This window comes from Capsicum annuum, chromosome 10 (assembly GCF_002878395.1).
Source record: "Capsicum annuum cultivar UCD-10X-F1 chromosome 10, UCD10Xv1.1, whole genome shotgun sequence".
Taxonomy (NCBI): Eukaryota; Viridiplantae; Streptophyta; class Magnoliopsida; order Solanales; family Solanaceae; genus Capsicum; species Capsicum annuum.
This window is the reverse complement of record NC_061120.1, coordinates 152,968,382-152,990,075: the sequence shown is the minus strand read 5'-3', so window position 1 is coordinate 152,990,075 and position 21,694 is coordinate 152,968,382.

The following is a 21,694-nucleotide window of genomic DNA, read 5'->3' as shown; positions in this document are numbered from 1 at the left end:
CTGTGCCTCTGAACCTATGGTGTCAAATAAAACACCATAGCGCAAATACGTCAGTATAGGAATGTACTGAGTATGTATACGGGGTAGGCTAATGCAAGGGGTCATGCATGCACAATATCTAAACTGAATAATCATGAAGATGCCGCATGAGAACATATACATGAATGTACAGACCATGAGCACAATCATCGCAACTTTAGATACTGAAACTCAAATACCACTTTACTGCAGACTGAACTCACTACTAACACTGAGATATTGAATCACTGACTCATCTAATACTAATAACTGAGGATCTGGATGTACTTACCTCAAGGACTAAATTCTGAGCTTACTGCTTTCGACTGACAGAATTAAAGATCAATTTTTCTAACAGATTATTCTGGAAGTGATTATAAATATAAGAAGTATGATCATGTCCGAACCTGATAACAAGAATACTCAATAGAATAAAGAATCTGAGATGGAGATCAAGCCTATCTAATGGGAGATCTCTAGATATGATAATAAGAATACTCAACATGGTCTAAGACTGAGATCAAGCCTCTCTGATGGGAGATCTCTAGATATAATCACGAGAATACTCAACTAGATCTAAGACTGAGATCAGACCTCTCTGATGAGAGATCTCTAGTAATGATAATAAACATCTACATATGAGACCAATCCTATATGACGGGATGGTTCATAGACCAATGGGACTATCCGAGTTCCATACTGGGATAGACAATTGTAGCACATAGTTTTGATTTCTGAAGAGTGATACTGAAACTGGAAATGTGGGAAGTAGTTACATAACCGATATGCCCCAACCAACCACAGGTGGGGTCTAACCTGTGACCCCAACTGGAATGGTGTCAATGCAGTGCCACGGGTAAAGACCTCTCTGGTCAAGCCTCTCTGATGGGATGACCCTCACAGAAAGTTGGCCTGAGGCAATATGATAGTCAAACCTCTCTGACGGTGACAACCTCTAATAACGGGAGACTCCTGTATCCTGCGCTGGCTACGCAGTTCTGGAGTTCAAGGATTGCTCCTAACAACTCGGCCTCTCTGGCGGGAAAGCCACCATCCCTTCCCTCCCTCGGTGCTAGCTTCTACTCCTAACTGAAAGACTCTGAACTGAATTCTCAACTGAACACAACTGAACTGATCTATTACTGATCATATTTTTCAAAAGATCTTACTGAGTTACACTAAAATTACATAGTTTTGTATCTGGCGGAAAAGGTATCGAATCATGGTATCTGACTAATGATACAGAGCTTGAATAGATTATGCAAATCGCTTCTGAGATTAGACTTGAATACTATTAGATCTGAGCTGATTACAGAACTGAGGCTAGATTATTAGCGATCAGAGATTATAGAGATAACTGAGATTACTGAGCTTTCTTAAGTTATGGCTTGTCTGAGGATATAGAGTTCTATAGTTCACTGAGTTTGGAGAATCATGGCTCGACTGGAGTTATCCAAAAACTGACATGGGCTCTAGACAACAGTTCTATTGTCGAGTATAAATACCCCCAGGACTCGATAGCGTAAAAGTAAAGCATAATCATTCATTCATCATCACAATCATTCATGTATCATCATAATCATTCATGAATCATCATAATCATTAAAGCATCTTCCCAATTATTAACACAACTCTTCAAGTAATTAGGAATCACAAACGTCTATCCATCATCATAGTCGCCGAGCGGTCAGTTTAAGCATCTCTGAATCATAATTATATAATAATGTAGGGGAAACATGCTACTAGATCATACTCCATTCAGCAAGGTTTTACCTCAGCTATTTCATACCTCTATCAGTCTTGATATGTGTTTGGATATCACATAGCTTGGGGAAACTTCTTACTATCATGTCACAACCAAATTAGAGATTTCACGCTATCTTGGCATATTTCACTAACTAAGGCATTTTATCAAAACTAGGCATGCACAGGTTCACACTTATTTGGGAATTTCCTGCTACCATGGAATAATTCATTCATTTGGGCATTTTTATCAAACCTATGGGGGACATGCTTCTCTTATTCAATCATTTCTACACCCAAAAGTCATGAACACATCACATAGAAAACAACTTCAAGAGGTTCTATCACATTAGTTCCTCATAATATGGTCAAAGCTCATAAATTTTGTAGACAAACATAAATCAAAACTCCACAACACCTTGAACATCCATTTCAACTCATACAAATCATTAACAACTCACAAACATAAAAATCTTTTAGTTTTTAAAAAGAGTTCTTGAGCTTTTTGGATGAAAGGGACCCAAGAATCAATATCTACATACCTTAACCTTTGAAGTCGGATGAATGCTAATTCTTGAGACTCTATACGCACTTGTAATAAATGATTCTCAAAGCCCACACTATGAGAAACTTAGTTCTTGAAGAAATCTTGAAGATTTATGAATGATTTTTAGAAGATTAGGGTTCTTGAATTAAAACCCAAGAAATTCTCTCTTTAGAAAATTGGAAGAGAAATGGAGAAATTAGGGTTTGAATGAGGGTTCCTCATACTTATAGAGGCTAAAAAAAATAGAAAATAACCAAAATACCCTTGCAAAAATGCCCTTAAATTGCTGGAAAAACATTCTTGACGACATTCATGACAGGCCGTCAAGTTTGTGATAGGCCGTCATGAATGTCGTAAAAAAGTAAAATATTGAGTTTGTGGTTAAGACTGACGATATTGGTGATAGGCCGTCACGGGCGTGATGGCTTATCACAAAATGTCATCACTGGGGTCAGAAATCTGTCCAGGGTTGACGACGTTGGTGATAGATCGTCACGGGCGTGATAGCTTATCATGAATGTCGTCACCAGTTTCCTAGCCAGACATGCTGGAGTAAAATGAGCATAATCTTTGCTCCAATATCGGTTGTTGACAAAATTGGTATCATTGGAAAGATAATTCAAAGAGATTTGATATATAGTAGGTCCTCTAATTCGATATATGAAAGGAGTTATGTTCAATTAAAGTTGACTCAAATCTTAACGGTCACTAAAACATGAACGATAGGAAAGCTTTCAACTCGTCCATAAGTTAGGGGACCTCTATGATCTCAATTCATGCTTAAATAGATTCCCACATAATTCAAAGTATTTCATACTTGGGAGGATATTTCTGAAACATTTTAACTCAGATTTTTGGTTTATGAAATACGCTCTAAGGCTCAGACTGGAAAAGGATTTTGCGGGGCATTACATTATCTCCCCCTTGAGAACATTCATCCTCGAATATCGCTTGATAGACTGAGAATATGGATCAATAGAACTTACTCAAGAAATGGAAACATCTCAGTTTAGGACTACACAACTGGAACGACTGACATATAGAGTTCTCACACTGGGCATGCATATCTAATGCATGGAATACTCGACTGATGTTACTTATAGCTGAATTCTCATAATACACATGCATATCTGATGCATGGCCTCATAATTAGGATGATCTCATGAATACACAACTGAACACACGCTGGCAAGCTGAAGTCTTTCTACTAAATGTGTATACCAAATGCATGAATGTCTAACTAAGTTGACTTTTGAAAGTACGATCGACAATGCAATGACAACTGATGCTAACTCTATAAAGAAAATCTGAACATATATCAGGATAAATCTAATGGCTTGCAACATCATAATACAATGGGGTATCTCCCCCTTGGGACTCTATGTCCCTCTAAATACACTTTACTAAAATACTGGAGCGGTACGTGGGGCACCTACAGACTGGGTCATAATTGACCGATCAAGATCTGAAACTTATGCATGACTCATGCTAACATATAATCTCAAAATGGGAGCAAAGGATCTAATAATTCATGCTACAAAGATGAAGGAATCATAACATACCTGGGTCTATTTCAGGGAATCTTTCTCGATCAAGGCGAGCTTGAAACACATAAAGTCTACCCCTTTGAGTCAGCACTCTATATTCTCGCACTCTATTGCCTGGATCACTACAACAAAAACTCACATCACTACCGGCTCTACACATACCTTGGTGGTGCCTACCACGCTCTTCACAACGCAGATGGTACGAACACCACTAGCACTACTCTGGGCTTTGGAGCTTGGCGCTCCCTCAGATCTGACACCCCAAACACAGGTGCAAGAATACTATCTGAAGATAGAGTTAGAACTAAAAATATCCGACTATATTGAGAACTACTACTACCTTGATACCCTTCCTGCGGGAAACCACGACTACCTATCTTGGCACTCTTATTCACTCTCTTTCTCTCTCATTCATTTTATCTGCCTCAATTTGTTACGTATGCATCATTAGCCTAGAAAGATCTATATCTCTATTGAGCATGGAAGCTCTACACTCTTTCAACACATCACTCGATACCCCAGACAAAAACTTACTCATACTCGATCTAGGGTCAGCTACCAAGTCGGGAGCATACTTAGCTAATTGGTTAAACTTAAGACAATACTCTTTCATGGTCATGGAACCTTGCCTTAGGTTCATGAACTCTTCTAACTTAGTCTCTCTCATCTCTATCGGGAAAAACCTATCTAGAAAGGCACTATGAAACTCTAGCCAAGTCACGGGAGTTACATTCTCCCCTCTACTTTTCTCCCACATCACTACCCAATCATGAGCAATGTCTTTCAACCTATAAGATGTTAATTCAACACTCTCCTTCTCAAAAATATGCATAATCAGGGTGATCTTCTTTCAATAATCATCTCGCACGAAATGATCATTGAAATAAGAGGAACTACTCCTAAGAACATCCAGTAGCCTCGTGTACATAAATGTGGCACGCTACACACCCATGCACAAGAATCTACTAGATGTAGCTTTCAGACTCCCTAGGACACTCTTGAACCTTAGGCTCTGATACCAAGTTTGTAACGCCCCAAAATCTCATCCCGAGACATCACATGGTGCTTATGACCCTAAAGGACCACAAGCTAACCCTTTCCTAATATTTGTACCTGTATACTACATAATATCTTAAATAAATGCAAAAATTAGCCATAAGGTTCAATACATCTATGAATACTCATAATACATATCAACAACATCCATCTGAAAAGCCACTAAATTGTCTGAACAGTGGAGTTGATGGGACAAGTCCCCAACTAACTCCATTAACTAAAAATAAATAAATTCTAAAGAAATAATAGTAAACTAAGATTCGTCCTCGAAAGAAGAGGACTCACAGCTACTGCTACTGAATGGGACTGAACTGCTGAGGATACTTTGGATCCTATACCTCTGAACCTATGGTGTCAAATAAAATACCATAGTGCAAATGCATTAGTACAGGATTGTACTGAGTGTGTAGATGGGGTAGGCTAATGCAAGGGCTTATGTATGCCCAATATCTAAACTAAATAATCATGAATATGCCGCATGAGAACAAACCACGAACACAATCATCGCAACTCTAGATACTGAAACTCAGATACCACTTTACTGCAGACTGAACTCACTACTAACACTGAGATACTGAATCGCTGACTCATCTGATACTGATAACTGACGATATGGATGTACTTACATCAAGGACTAAATTCTATGTTTACTTCTTTCAACTGACAGAATGAGAGATCAACTTTTCTAACAGATTATTCTGGAAGTGATTATCAATGATAAGAAGTATGATCATGTCCGAATCTGACAACAAGAATACTCAATAGAATAAAGAATCTGAGATGGAGATCAAGCTTATCTGATGGAAGATCTCTAGATATGATAATAAGAATACTCAACATGGTCTAAAACTCAGATTAAGCCTCTCTGATGAGAGATCTCTAGATATGATCACGAGAAAACTAAATCTGAGACTGAGATTAAGCCTCTCTGATGGGAGATCTCTAGTAATGATAATAAGCATCTACATATGAGACCAGGCCTATCTGACGGGATGGTCCATGAACTAATGGAACTATCTGAGTTCCATACCGGGATAGACGACTGTATCACACGGTCCTATTTTCTGAAGAGTGATATTAAAACTGCAACTATGGTAAGTAGTTACTTAACCGACATGCCCCAACCTACCACAGGTAGGGTACAACCTGTGACCCCAGCTGGAAGGGTGTCAATACCGTCCCACGGGTAAAGACCTCTCTGGTCAAGCTGCTCTAATGAGATGACCCTCGCAGAAAGTTGGCCTGAGGCAATATGATAGTCAAACCTCTTTGACGGTGATAGCCTCTACTGATGGGATATTCCTACATCCTACACTGGCTACACAGTTCTGGAGTTCAAGGATTGCTCCTAACGACTCAGCCTCTTTGACGGGAGAGCTGTCATTCCTACCCTCGCTTGGTGCTAGCTTCTACTCCCAACTGAAAGACTCTAAACTGAATTCTCAACTGAACACAACTGAAGTGAGTCTGTTACTGATCATGTTTATCAAAAGATCTGGCTGAGATTGCTTAGTTTTGTATCTAATGGAAAAGGTATCAAATCATGGTATCTCACTGACGATACAGAGCTTGAATAGATTACTCGAATAGCTTCTGAGATTAGACTTAAATACTATTAGATCTAAGCTGATTACAAGACTGAGGCTAGATTACTAGTGATACAGATATTACAGAGATAATTGAGATTACTGAACTTACTTAAGTTCTGACTTTTCTGAGGATACAGAGTTCTATAGTTCACTAAGTTTGGAGAATCATGGCTCGACTGGAGTTATCAAGAAACTGACATGGGCTCTAGACAACAGCTCTATTGTCGGGTATAAATCCCCCAGGACTCGATAGCGTAAAAGTAAAGCATAATTATTTATTCATCATCACAATCATTTATGTATCATCATAATCATTCATGCATCATCATAATCATTAAAGCATCTTTCCAATCATTAACACAACTTTTCAAGTAATTAGGAATCACAAACGTCTATCCGTCATCATAGTCTCCAAGGGGTCACTTTAAGCATCTCGAAATCGTAATCATATAATAATGTAGGGGAAACATGCTACTAGATCATACTCCATTCAACAAGGTTTTACCTCAGCTATTTCATACCTATATCAGTCTTGACATGTGTTTGGATATCACCTAGCTTGGGGAAACTTCTTACTATAATGTCACAACTTAATTGGGGATTTCGCGCTATCTTGGCACATTTCACTAACTAAGGCATTTTATCAAACACTAGGCATGCACGGGTTCACACTTATTTTGGAATTTATTGCTACCATGGAATAATTCATTCATTTGGGCATTTTTATCAAACCTATGGGGGACATGCTTCTCTTATTCAATCAGTTCTACACCCAAAATTCATTAACACATCACATAGAAAACAACTTCAAGAGGTTCTATCACATTAGTTCCACATACTAGGGTCAAAGCTCATAAATTTTGTAGACAAACATAAATCAAAACTCCATAACACCTTGAACATCCATTTCAACTCATACAAATCATTAACAACTCACAAACATAAAAATCTTTTAGTTTTTAAAAAGAGTTCTTGAGCTTTTTGGATGAAAGGGACCCAAGAATCAATATCTACATACCTTAACCTTTGAAGTCGGATGAATGCTAATTCTTGAGACTCTATACGCACTTGTAATAAATGATTCTCAAAGCCCACACTATGAGGAACTTAGTTCTTGAAGAAATCTTGAAGGTTTATGAATGATTTTTGGAAGATTAGGGTTCTTGAATTGAATTCCTAGAAATTCTCTCTTTAAAAAATTGGAAGAGAAATGGAGAAATTAGGGTTTGAATAAGGGTTCTTCATATTTATAGAGGCTAAAAAAATGGGAAATGACCAAAATATCCTTGCAAAAATGCCCTTAAATTGCTGGAAAAATATTCTTGACGACATCCGTGATAGGCTTTCACGAATGTCGTAAAAAAAGGTGAACTATTAGTTTCTGGTTAAGGCTGACGACATTGGTGATAGGCCATAACGGGTGTGACCGCTTATCATAAAATGTCGTCACTTGGGTCAGAAATCTACCCAGGGCTGATGACATTTGTGATAGGCCGTCACGGGCTTGATAGCTTATCACGAATGTCGTCACCAGTTTCCCAGTCAAATATGCTATAGTAAAATGGGAATAACTCTTTGCTCCAATATCGGTTTTTGATGAAATTGGTATCGTTGGAAAGATAATTCAAAGATACTTTATTTTATATATATTAGGTCCTCTAATTCGATATATTCAAGGAGTTTTGGTCGATTGAAATTGACCTAAATCATGATGGTCACTAAAACTTGAATGATAGTAAAGCTTTCAACTCTTCCATAAGTTAGGGGACCTATATGATCTCAATTCATACTCAAATAGATTCCAACATGATTCAAAGTATTTCATACTTGGGAGGATATTTCTGTAATATTTTAACTCAGATTTTCACTTTACCAAATACGCTCTGAGGCTCAGACTGAAAAAGGATTTTGTAGGGCATTACAAAAATACATACACTTTCACCAAAATTCATCAAGAACACCCCTTAGGGTTTTAAACTAAAAACCCAAATATCTCAAGATTTAACCACGAGTTTTCCTAAATTCTTCAAGATTCAGAATCCCCATTGCGAGAGCTACAAGATGCACCCATCAATCATACGTATAGCATCCCAAAAGCTAGAGTTCATTCAAAATCTTCTAATTTAAGGTACGTGGTGTTTATCCTAAAATTACATGGGCTTGTTGAAACACTTGAATATATTTTAAAGTTTATCAAGCTTGAAATTATAAAAAGGGGTTTTGGAATCCATGATTTTCAATTATGCATCATGAATGTTTTAATGATAATATTATTTTGGCCTTTAGGACTTTCCCCCTTAAGTTGATTTATGTGAAACTAAAGATTGATTGAAAGCATCAATATGAAATCCCTCTCTTTGATGAATTAAAGTTTATGAACTTATTAGGAATGATTCTAAATACATGTTTTATGATTTGAACGTGGTCTTTTCAATATCCTAGTATTTGACATGATTTAGAGATGATGAGAGGGAGTTTTTTGTAATACCTATATACTTGTTTTAAAGAGAGAATTATATGTGATTGAGTAAGTTGACATGACCACCTTATGTTACTGAAATGTTGAAAAAGAGAAAGTTTCTTGCATGTGTTTACATGAATTTAAAATTTAAAAAATTCTTTGAATTGACTTACTGTTATGGTGGTCCAAAACTACATGTTTTGAAAGAAGAGATGATAATATGCTATAAGTGGCTCAGAGAATGTGACTTACAAGTCAATGGTATGACGATACCCTATAAATATATGCCATGACTGAGTTAGAGTTTGATTTAAAAGAATCTATATTTTAAAAAGTTAAAAACTAGGTTACTGTGAGTTAGGTGGTTACTCGAAGAAAGCCCGAGTCAAATAACTCTATGCTGGAAATCGTGATTTTCACACAGGAACTTGGTACCTTGCTATGTGATCTTATGTACCTAGTACTTTGTCATCAGTAATCGGTACTTATGGTTTGGAGCCAGCTTTGTGATCTTGAGCCCAACCATGACATAATGACTTGATTGGGGTTGTGGCACCCTGCTGTGTGATCTTGTGTGCTCTTCCTTCACTAATACTCCTATCTTGGTGGCAACCGAGATAGGGTAGTTGGTAAGAACTATGAAATTGTAGGGTATACCTCCTAGCGCAGAAGTAATACAAAGAGTGTCTTTGATTTCAAATGTTTTCATAGAGTCTTTTAAAATGCCCATGTGATGTCTTACTATGTGATATATTTATGAACTATTATAAATTACTCTCATGTATGTTGAATATAAATTATTATTTTGGATTTTCTTTGCGTACCAGTACATCTGTATTAACCCCCCCTCTCTCCAAGTTTTGAGGCACAGTCTAGGGATCCTGATAAGCAGTAGTTGGATCAGACATAAGTGAAAAGTACCAGTTGGTGGGTCTTCTATATTTTAGAAGGCCTAGTTTCTTTCAGAAAATTATTATTTATTATAATTTTGGTCTACTGGGGGCCTTGTCCCAATTTTCAGACAGTTGTTATTTGATCATGTAGTAGAGATTTTGCAGACGGTTTTCAGATGGTGTTTAGTTGAATATTGGATTTTATTCCTCATTGTAAAAATGAATTCAAGAGTATGACCATGTCTCCGTAGAAGACTTTATTTCCACAATTTCCTATTTATATATGAATGGTGTATATGATTACAAGTTAGAAGGGCTCTCGGACCTTCATAGTTCGGGATGTTCATCACGGCCAGGACCTCGGTTCGGGTCATGACACTAACTTATGTTTTGGCCTTAGGTGGGCTAGAGAGGCCTACTTTTAATCTCCAAAATCCATTTTAAGGAAACTTCTACCTCAGAGTAGGATAAGTATCTAAATCCACTTATATATATTAAATAAGCCATAATTAGCTCTAATATTGAAATTCTACCTAAAACATGAGCAACTATGTCAATTATGCCGAAATTACAATTTCAAGAAAGCCTAAACAGTCCAACTAACCCCAAATATTGACAATTATTCTTTTAACAACTAAATACCTTCCAAAATATGGCGTAATATCATAATTGTACTACAAAATAGCTCAATCTTTGAAAAGGGTAAATCTTGCCTACCTCAATACCGAAGAAAAGCTAAAAAATCTGCTAAACTAACAGTTTTCCCTTCTGAGAAGCTTCTGCAAGATGTCATACTATCAAAATCACAATCTACTCATCAAAACAAGAACAGTGATACACATATTACATTACTATGCTCTGGAAAATCCCATTAGGGATTTATATAGTTAAGTGTCACAATCTATGTATGTTTAGCTTTATTTTGAGGACTTCTTGTGTGATTAATAAGAATTGAACATATATGTTTTGAAATAATTGATTATAATGTTTAAGTTGTGTTTCAAATAATTTTAGAATCAATTTGGTCACTTAGATTTTAGACGAGAAAACCAATATTACTAGCTTAGGCTATGTGTTGTTCTAGTTTATCTCGATGGATTCTAGAGTGTGTAATGAATTATTAAGGGTATAATTGTGTAAATATTTTTTAATTACATGTTTAAATTGTTTAAGGTTCAATTTAAATAATCTAAGAGTAAAAAATACTAAATAGAGTTTAGACCATAAAACTAGTTGCGCGAGCTATGCTGGTTCTAGTCTACTTATTTGAACTCTATTGTGTTGTATGTACTAATGATTGTTTTTTGATGTTATAGGATATAATTAATGATGTTAAAATCATTTATGGGAATCTAAAAAATCCTAAAGTGAAGTATAAATATACCCAATAAGTGAGGAATGCAAAGGCAGAATGAAGGAGCAATCGATGATGAAATCGGACGTTTCTGAGCACATAGGTGTGTCACTCCCTTGGACCTCCAAGTCAAGGGAATGAAATGAAATTAGACACAAAATAAATTTGTTAAAAACAGTTATAATCCACTTTAATGGCGTTCCATTCCCCAAATATGGAGCAACACAAGTGTGGCATGCCTAAGGTACCAAAACAGACAAGTTTTGTCATATTACACATAGGACACTTAGGACTTGTTGTAAACACCTTGGATGACTTTTGGGTTTGAAATACACTTTATGAGGCTTCATTAATTTATCTCAATCTTTCCTTTAGTTTAATTTTGGTTTTTATACATGAATTTTTTAATTGTAATTCGGTGTAAGACAATGAGCGGCAAAACACCTTCACCTAGGGTTGAGGCCAAAAACATGATTAATTATGCTTATATTTTAGTTGTATTATGTTATCTATAATTATTGGTTGCTCATATACCCTTTTATTTACTATTTTATGTGTTCACGACCCTTTGAATAAACATCTATTTCTATTGTGAGCCCGGAGGAGGAACGATAGATTAGAATATGGGATGTATGAAATAGGATCTTAATCATTCAAGGGATTGAAGTTATTATTTTCATTTGGGATAGAAATATACCTAATTTTCCCTACTTGGTTCATATAAGGGAATAAATGCGTTTAACTTAGTCTCACATTCCCACTCAATGTTGTTGTTGTGAGGTTTAGTTAGATAGATGATTAGAGGATCAAAAGACCATAGTCATGTCATCAACCTCGTGAACTATCAACCAATATAATTACATAAACCATTAAGATTATATCAAAAAGTAAGATTTTTTGTAGTGTCTTAACCATGGGTTTATCCTTATTATTGTCCAACACTTTATATTATTGAATTGTTTACGATTACTTTTAGTTTTCAATTTTAAAATTACGATTACTTTTAGTTTTCAATTTTAAAAACATTTATGGTTACTTTTTCACTTTTTTAATCTTCATATTAAGACCAAAATTAGATCTTTATTGAGAACAAGTCCATATGGAATCGATACTTATCTTTCATTAGCCACTTTACTACTTGGATAACTATGTACACTTGCATATATGCTTGGGCGCAATAAGTTTTTAGAGACATTGTCGGGGACTTGAAAAATTGGCAATTGTCTTAGTTTTAGTTTTGATATTTAATTTATTAAGTGCTAACAACTTGATCTTAGCTTCCATATTTGTATGTTCAGGTCTGAAATACAAGTAAGCTAGCAAGGGAAAGAGATTTGGTTGACCCATATCCTGAACCTAAGCAATACCTCCATCACTTGAGGAGAAAAGCAGTAATTTTCAATTGGATACAATAAATTTAACAAGAGAAAGTTATTCCTACATCAATGGACGAAGATCCACCAGCCTACTGAATAGTTCGCAAAGTGGAAATCCTATTCACAAAAAATGTTACCTATATTATCCATAAACTGACACTTGGAGGTAGATTTAAGCTTAAATAGAATATAGTGAAACTATTGCACGACAGTGGACAATTCAAAGGCCTATCACAAGAGGATCTACAAGTCCATTTGCAGAACTTTTTGTAGACCAGTGACACCTTTATTCCCTCAAAACTGTCCACACACTACGTGAGGCTCACTCGCTTCTCTTTCTCACTTTTGGGGAAAGTAAATAAGTGTTTAAATATAGAACCTATAAGCTCCATCACTACATAGGATGAATTGGCAAGGAAGTTCCTTGTTTGATTCTTTTCATCTGGCAAGACTACAAGGTTACACAAAAAATAGATAAGAATTTGTATCATGCTTGGGAGAGGTTCAAATACCTTCTCAAAGATTTCCTCCACCACCAATAGTCCAATGAGGTATTTACTCACACTTTCACCAAATCACTTGACCATAACACAAAGATTTTTCTAGATTCAGCTGTAGATGGTCATGTGTTGGAGAAAACGTATAATGAGTTATATCCCTTTCTAAACCAAATTATGCAAGGAAATCCCAACTGACATAGTGATATCTTGATAAGTGTAGTGAAAATCCTAAGATTATGATTTAGGCTGATAGTGTCACAACTTTAGCAACCAAATTATCAACCTTTCAAAATCAAATAATGACATAATTCAACAAATTATATGCAAATCAATCTTAGGCTCAGGTAAATACAGTTCAGCCTATCTTAGTGTGAAATTTGTAGGATTAGTGGTCACTCTACAGACATGTGTGGAGCAAATCCAAAATTGGTGAATGTTGGCAATGCACAAAAGGAAACTAATAAGAATTCTTATAACCACAAGGCGTAGAGTCAACTCAGCTATTCATGGGGAAATAATCAGACTCAACAATAAGCAGTAGAACATGCATGCCAGTAATATTGAAAAGACATCAAAGAATATCTTGGCCCACTAAGAACAAATTGTTGTTGAGATAAAAATCAAGAACTTGCTCAGAAGAATTTAGAGACGCAGTTGGGGCAATTAGCTTAGGTGCAGAGTCACAGGCCTCAAGGTGGTTTGCCTAATAATACAAGAAATTAAAAGCAGGTTATGGAAATAACCTTGAGGAGTTGTAGAGATATCATTAACAGACCTTCTAAAAAAATAAGGAGGTACAAGCAGAGTTAGTCCCAAGAAGGTAGAGGAGAAGCAAGTTGTTGCCAAAGGTGTTGAAAATTTGGGAAAGTCTAAGTACCTAAAAACAAAGGGATTTGAGCATGTTTATGAAATACCACTACTTCCATTCCCTCAAAAGCTTAAAAAATCTAAGGAGGATGATTGTTTTAAGAAGTTCTTTGACATATTTAGAGAATTTCACACTAATCTTCCTTTTTTATATGTTTTGTAGGGTATGCCTAAGTTCACTAAGTAATTAAATGATGTGCTGACTAATAAAATAAAGATGCAAGATATTGAGATAGCGACATTATCGAGGAGTGTAGTTTGATGATAATGAGGAAGATGCCCAAGAAGTTGAAGGACCCAAGGATTTTTACCCTCCCTATACAAATTGGTGATAATATGTAGTCCATGCCTTGAGTGACTTAGGTAAAAGCATAAACTTGATTCCCCTATCAGTTTTTAATACTCTTGGTTTGGGTAAGCCGAGGCCATGTTCTGTGGTCAAATTGCTATAGAACAAAAGTGAATCTTAAAGGAATCATTGAAGACGTGATCATTAATTTTGGTAAGTTTATCCTTCCTTCAGACTTTATTGTGCTTAATTATGATGCATATGATAGCATTCTCATACTGGGATGTCCATACTTGGTGAAGGGAGAAGCACTAATATATGATAGGGAGGGTACTTTTAAAATAAGACTGGATGATGAAGAGGTGGTCTTCAAAGTATACAAACCACTCAATACACCCTCACACTATAAAGATTTGTGTATGGTTTTGGATATAGAAGTGGATGATTGTAGGGTGGTGGATTCTAAACCACCAATGACCTATTCGGACTATCTCATAGAGTTTTCCAAGCTGCCTCTTAAGCCCAAAGTTGAAAAACTTGAGAAGGAGCTTGAAAAGGCGAGTGTTGAAAAAGATGCAAACCTTGAGAGCACATACTCAAGAGGTCCAAAAAGAGTGAGCATATGTCCTCTGAGTAGGAGGAAGGGGATAAAGGAATTCAATTAATATAGTGATGTGGGTCATGTCGCGATACTAAATCAGGCTCAGCTTGGGAGGCAACCTAAGTTAAGGTGGGTATGTTATTTTCATATTTTTGGTTTTTGTTGCACTTTTAATTTTGTTTTTGTTGAGTTACATATTGATGGGAAGCTTGAGTATTCAAAAATCGAGCTAAGGTTCATGACTAAGACTGGGTGAGGGGTCAACCCGACCTTATCGATGATGAAAGATGCTATTAACTAGGCCTAAGGGATAGAATGAGTATTTCTATCCTTACGTTTGAATTATAATTTAGGGACAAAGTGTGATTTTAAGTGTGGTGTGAGGAATATTTCCATGGTTTAGGGTGAAGTGCTGCTATAGTATTTTTATTCTTAGTTGTTTCCTAGTTTTTGAGTAAATTTGAAAAATTACAAAAAGATTTTCTCTTTGTTGGTTTTCAGTTGTTGGTGTTAGTCTAGTGGGGCACACTTCACCCACCCCTTATTTTTTTGTTGAGTTTTTTCCAAAGGGGCATCCCTTAAACCTAATATCCTTTTTATTTTAAGGAGTAAATTTTAACATTTTTGTGTTAGGAATGAGTGAGATGTTATTGTTATGTGGTAATCATGATTACATGATGTAAAGTGTTTTTATTTTGTAAAAAGCATATTGATTGTGTTGAATAACTACCTTTGATACTCCTAGGCTCATTTATATGAGTCTTGTACTATACGGGCTTAATTTTGAATTCATGTGATTAGTTGGTTTAGAGTCTATAATGATCTTACTTGATTTGAGCAAGTGCCATGTGTGATGTGAGGTTCTTGTTGTATTTCTTGTTACATATTGATAAGTAGAACTTTCTTGGTGTGTGTGCAAAGCAAAATAAAGAATGATGGGCTTAAGAGATGATATAGGCATTTCTTTTGCAGCTATATTTCATACCCTCTTTTATCTACCCTTCAGCAAAATCTTAGTTAGACACGTTGAGCCCTTCACTTATTCTTTGACAGCCTTATATGTAGCCTTTCCCCTTGCTCTCTTAACCATAATTTGATCTAAAGCTCCTAATCACTTTGGTTAAAAAAAAAGTAATATAATTTTGGCATGTAAATTTACGAAGGAAAAAAGTGAAAGTGAAGCCCCAAAAAGTAGCTAGTGGTATGAAAAAGTTGATGTGTAGTAGTTGGGAGTGATGTACTAAAAAGAAAGAAAATTACACAAAATTGAATCATGTGCGATGGAGAATACTACCTACTTCGTGTATACGAACTAGCATAATAAGATGGGGAAAAACAAAAAATATGTGTCAAGGTAGAGATGGTGAAATCTTGGTTATTTCGATAAGTGTTCAATGTTATGTGTGATGTATAAAAGATCTTAGGGAAGATAGTCACTATTGCTAGCTAGAATAGTTCCTACCCATCCCTTAGCCTACAGTAAAATCCTTAAATTCCTATTTGATCTTAATCCACAACATTCTGATATTAGTAAATTACTACACTAATGGCAAGCCTTTAGTTCATCTTATGTGACATGTGAATTCTTCGTGAGAGTGAACGTAATTTGATTCTTATACCCATTGTTGTATTCTTCTGGTATATTGTATCTAGATGAGTGAATATGGGTAATATCTCTTGTGGTGAGGGCACATGTTTGATGATAGTTAGGTAATTCATAGGATCCCTTTGATTGCGTAATATGCATGATCTTTCCAACTTGGTCGAGACAATTTTTTAGGCTAAAGTGTTTTGAAGTAATGTTCATGAACTTTCAATTGTATATGATATGCTTACTGCGGAACTTGTTATTCCTATAGTCATTATAGTGCTAGATTGAGTGTCTTGATTTTAGTATTAATGTTGGAGTATTCCTTATATGGTTCTTAATGTGAATAGTTATTCGAGTACGAATAAGGCTTTAAGTGTGGGGTGATGATCTTAGGTGGATTTATGCACCTAAGTGTCATAATCTATGCTTGTTGAGCCTGTTTTGAGGACTTCTTGTGTGATTGATGAGGTGATATTCATATAATTGATCATATATGTGTTAAATGAATTGATCATAGTGTTTAAGGTGTGTTTCAAAGAAGTTTAGAATCAATTTGGTCACTTAGAGTTTAGACGAGAAAACTAGTGTTACTAGCTTAAGCTATCTGTTGTTCTAGTTTATCTCGATGGATTATAGTGTGTGTAATGAATTTTTAAGGGTATAATTGTGTAAATATGTGTGGAATAAAATTTTTATAGTGTTTAAGGTTCAATTGAAATAATTTAAGAGTCAAAAATATCAAATAGAGTTTAGAAAACGAAACTAGTTGCACTAGCTGGAGCTATGCTTGGTTCTAGTCTACTTGTTTGAACTCTATTGTGTTGTATGAGCTAAATAATGTTGTTTGATGTTATAGGAGACCATTTATTATGTTACTATCATTTTTGGGAATCTAAAAAGCTTAAAGTGAATTGGAAATACACCCAATAAGTGAGGAATGCAAAGGCAAAAGGAAGGAGCAATCGATGATGAAATCAGACATTTCTGAGCACATGGGCATGTCACGCCATTGGAACTCTAATATAAGGGTGTCACATGCCATTAAAAACATAATAAATGTGTAAAAATAGTGTGAACTCATGTTAAGGTATTTCTATGCCCCAAACGTGGAGCAACATCAGCGTGGCACGCCTAAGGAACCAAAACGGACAGCTTTTGTCATATTACAAATAGGACACTTGGGACTTATTGTAAACATCTTGGAATACTTTTGGGGATTTAAATAAACGTGAGGAGTCTTAAATTAGGGTTATTAGGATTTAATTTAGCTTACTTTTGGTTCTTATAGATGAATTTCTTAATTGTGATTCATTTTAAGACCATGAATGGCTAAACACCCTCATCTAGGGTTGATGCCAAGAACATGATTAATTAGGATTATATTTGAGTTGTTTTATGTTATTTATTATTTTTGGTTTTTTCATATATCTTTGTATTTACTATTCTATGGATTCACGGCCCTTAGAATAAGCATATATTTCTATTGTGAACCCAAAGAGAGGAATGATTGATTAGAACATGGAATGTATGGAGTAGGATCTTGACCATTCGAGGGATTGAAGTTAGGATTTGCATTTAGGATATGAATATACCTAATTCTCCCTATTTGGTTCAAATATAATATGAAATATAAATGCATGTAACTTAGTACTCGCATTCCCGCTCAACGATGTAGTTACGGGGCTAAGTTAGATAGGTGATTAGTGGTTCGGAAGACCATAGTCATGTTATAAACCTCATGAAACAACAACCAAGATAATTAACTAAACCAAAAATATTATATAGTTAAGTAGGATAGTTTGTAGTTCTAACCCCGGGTTTCTCCCTATTATTGTCCAACACTTTATATTATCGAACTGTTTATGGTTATTTTGGTTACTTTCACACTTGTTTAATCTTCATAGTAAGACTAGAATTAGATCATTGTGAGAACAAGTACCTGTGGGGTCGATACTTGGCTTTCATAGGCCACTTTACTACATAGGTGACTACATACACTTGCCTGTGCACTTGGGTGCAATAGAATCCCGTATACGTAAATGAACTATGCTACCCTATCAAATTCGATGTTTCAAACATAGTGGCCTAGTCAAAATTTCCATCCGAGGTTGTTTTGATGAAAAGTGGATCCCATACCCATGTGCCATTTTTCTTAACTTTTGGTCAATAGCTCGAAATGAGTTTGGGAGCCTGGAGTCTCAGACCATTAGTTCCCCTAGCCTAAAATTGACATTCTGGAGCTGTTGGAATAGTCAGAATTTGCATACAAGGTCGTTAGCTAAAGTTTTTGCCTGGTAGGCAATTTGAATCAGCAAAGACTTCAAAATAAAGAATTGGCTCTAAAAACCAAACGAACTACTCGATAACCGAACTGTCAGTTCCAGCAAGTCATAAATGACTTGGAGAAGAAATATGATATCTCTAAATGGAAAAAATAAGTGGTAATATAGAAAATGACCTAGAGGGTCATTACATTAAGCAACCTAGTCAAATGGTCAACGGTCTCTTACGTAGCCACACTAACATCAACAACTTTTAAAACTTCTTTTTGACCCTCAAAACTCATTTGGAACCTTATGAACATGGACCTATAGTGAAAATTAATCATAAAATGTATTACAATTCCAATGGAATCATCAAATTTAGTAAAAGATGTCTCTTACAACTAATTAAACCCCAAGACCCCTTTTAGGCAACTTAACTAAGTTTAGTCTAAATACTTAATATAAAATATAATGGATTGGAAATCAAACAAACTATGAGTACCATACTAAATTTGACATTTTGGAATCAATGGTGCCATAAAAAATTTCCATTTGAGATCATTAAAATCAAATGTGGGTCCCTCACCTAAAGGGTCGTTTTAACCAAAATCTATCTAATAGCCCAAGACAAATCCAAAACCCTCGGGACCCAAACTAAGGGTCACCCTAGCCTAATATAAATACTTTAGAGCTAACAACACTATCAAATTTCTCATCTGATCCTAGGAGTTTTGGTCCAAGACTAATTCCTTAACAACGATAGCTCTAAAATAGAAAACTGAGCCTATAACCCAAACAAACTACCCGATGACCGAATCGACATTAGTGATAAGTCTTAAATGACCCGTAGATATTATGAGAGGGCTTACTATATTAAAAATATGTGAATGTTGATGTTGAAATTCAAGAAGGGGGAGAATTGAAATTTTCTTCTTTGAATCGACTACTGACTCCTCACAGCCGACTCGCCTGCAGATCAAAACACTTCACAAACAGATTAAACTTAAATAGTTAAGAACTTAAATAATAAAACATAAAGTAAATAACATAAATATTTATCCTGGTTTAGCACACCAATCCAGTGCCTACGTCCAGTCTCCTTGGGTTCCATTAGATCGTTGAAGGTTTGGTTTGAGTAAAATGATAGGAAACAAATTTTAAAGACTTATTTTGCTATTCAAATCTTGTGACACAACTTTATTTGATATTACAAATATGAATCGATCCTACTCTTTATATAACAATTGTAAGTTAATGTTATAGAGCTTTGTAAGACTAAAAATGAGACACTTTAAGTTTCTCCTTGAAGTTGTGCAAGTAGTGTCTATCTTAGGTCCTCTTATTTTATAGTTTTTATCTACTGCTCTTCATAAGGAAACCCAAGGGATTTCTTCTCAATTAAAGATATGGATTGATTCCTTGATTTAGGAATGTAGCCATGTATAATGTTCATATACGGCTTTGAATCATGCCCATATCAGATATATACGTGATCTATATTTCTTTTTTTATTTTAAATCCTTGACAATTTACTTGTTATATTCTCTTCTTGATTGAGTTAGTCTACCATGAATCTAGGAATTACAACCAGAATTGTGGGAAAGTTGATCCTTTTTCTATTTCCATGATGCTTAATTGATTTGCTTTCTTTGTCGAGGTCCTCCATATCTTTGGCAAAATATTGTGATTCAATTTTTCATAATATTTGGTACTATGATGCTCCTTCCATTTGTCTTATCATGATTTATTTTACTTGGATTCTACTTGGATATGGTGGATGTCTTTCTATTCCCGATGTTCTTCTATTTCTAGAGTCGATTTCCTTTATCTTCCCATTGTTACCAGCTACAGAGATACACTTCTGAGTTTGTCATTATTAAAACATAAACTTGGAAGGCCAACAATCTCCCCCTTTTTGATAATGACAACAAAAGTAAACACTAAGAGTAAATATCAGTTAACTTCCCTATTTGTCAACTCGTTCCCCCTGACTTATGTAGCTATTAGCTAACATTCTACTCCCCCTGACTGGTAGGCTACTCTAATGTTTCATTCTTTCTCACCCTTTGACATAATCAAAATGAAATAATATACAAGTAATATGCATATAGTGAAATGCACGGATAAAAATTTTCTAAATATCATGAATGCTAATGATACCAAACCTTTTTCTTAGAGAGAAAAATCTTTCTTCTAACAAAGGCTTTGTAAGAATATCTTCTAGTTGATTTTCAGAGTCAACAAAGTTTATGTAAAATTAACTATTTTCAACATGATCTAGAATGAAATGATGCTTGATATCAATATGTCTAGCCCTAGAGTGATGCACAGTGTACTTAGATAAGCTGATGGCACTAGTGTTATCACACATAATAGGAACAAATTCAAAATCTAATTTAAAGTCAAGAAATGATGCATAATCCATCGAATTTGAGTGCCACAACTTTCGACATCTATGTACTCAGGTTCTGTGATCAAGAGAGTGATGTAATTCTATTTTGTTTATGCCAAGAGATAAGAGCATCACCAAGAATTTGACATGTTCCACTGGTGCTTTTCTTGTCACTTTTATCTCATAAAAAATTAGCATCTGAATATCCGATTAAATCAAAATGATAAAAGTAGGGATACTATAGATTAAGGTCTTACGTTCCTATTAGATATCAGATGACTCATTTGACAACAGTTTGATGAGATTCTTTAGGAGTCAACTGGAATCTGGTGCATTTACAAACACTGAACATAACATCTGGGGGACTTGCAGTTAAGTATAGTAGAGATTCTATCATTCCACGGTACATCTTTTCATCAACATCTTTTCCGATCAAATCTAAATCAATGCTTGTGGATGGACTCATGAGTGTTCCATAGGTCTTTCCCTTCTCCATGCCAAACTTTTTGATTAGTTTTTTCATGTATTTCGCTTGACTGATGAAGGTTCCCTTGGGAGTTTTCTTGATTTATTGTCCTAGAAAAAATGTGAGCTCACCTATAAGAC